The sequence below is a fragment of the Lynx canadensis genome, chromosome X, assembly GCF_007474595.2.
Source record: "Lynx canadensis isolate LIC74 chromosome X, mLynCan4.pri.v2, whole genome shotgun sequence".
Classification (NCBI taxonomy): domain Eukaryota; kingdom Metazoa; phylum Chordata; class Mammalia; order Carnivora; family Felidae; genus Lynx; species Lynx canadensis.
The window spans coordinates 28636341-28637374 of NC_044321.2; the positions used below are offsets into that span (position 1 = coordinate 28636341).

The window sequence follows — 1034 nt, forward strand, 5'->3', positions numbered from 1 at the left end:
GTGGGAATTATGGTTTTCCCTGTGTCCTTACCTCTCTTATGGATCCTAGAACAATTATTTTTCAACCTGTTCTTTTTTTTTTTTTTTCCTTAGGTGTTAGGACAAAATCGTGTCTTCCAGACTCCTTACATGCAGAATCCAGTATTTAACATTTTCATATTATTTTTTGACTCCAGAAACTCTCAAGTTTATTCTTTTACATGTGATTTCTAGCTCTTTTTTAATCTTCTCTTTTGGTGAGACATGTTCCCATAGTTTTCTTTTAAAGAGGAAGTTCCCCTCCCCCAGTACTTTGAACACAGGTGAAATAGCTGATGTACATTTTTTTCTATTAATCCCAAAACCTGGGCTTTAGAGGTAATTGTTGGCTTTTATTTTTAATTCCTGGAGCATGGACTTTTTTTTTTTTTTTTTTTTTTTTTTTTTTTTTTTTTTGCCCTCATCTAGTATTGTTTTTTTTTTTTTTATTTTTTAAAATTTTTTTTTTTTCAACGTTTATTTATTTTTGGGACAGAGAGAGACAGAGCATGAACGGGGGAGGGGCAGAGAGAGAGGGAGACACAGAATCGGAAACAGGCTCCAGGCTCTGAGCCATCAGCCCAGAGCCCGACGCGGGGCTCGAACTCACGGACCGCGAGATCGTGACCTGGCTGAAGTCGGACGCTTAACCGACTGCGCCACCCAGGCGCCCCAATTGGTTTTTTTTTTTGAACACTTAATTCGCTGATCATCCTTGCTCAGGGGCCATGCTAATCTTCTTTGTATCGTTCCAGTTTTAGTACATATGCTATGGAAGCAAGTCCTAGTAGTTTTCTTTTTAAACTGGTTATTTAATATAATGTGGCAACTCCAGAAATTAGATTGTATTCTTTCCCCAAAGTTGGTTTTTATGTCTATTTGTTATTTTGTTTTTAATGACTTTCTGAATTAATTCAAGACAGCTAATATTCTTTGTCACTTGTGGCCACTGAAGTCTCTCCTCAGCTTCTTACTGGCCAGCGAATAATTGGACAGGCATTTCATTAAATTCCTGG

At 37.4% G+C, this 1034-nt stretch overlaps 1 non-coding gene across 1 annotated transcript; it reads right to left on the minus strand.

Annotated features, from left to right (window-relative positions):
* Positions 1–695: 695 nt before the first annotated feature.
* Positions 696–799, minus strand: LOC115507934. Its single transcript, XR_003966854.1, has one exon. It is a non-coding gene; the product is annotated as a U6 spliceosomal RNA (small nuclear RNA).
* Positions 800–1034: the final 235 nt, after the last annotated feature.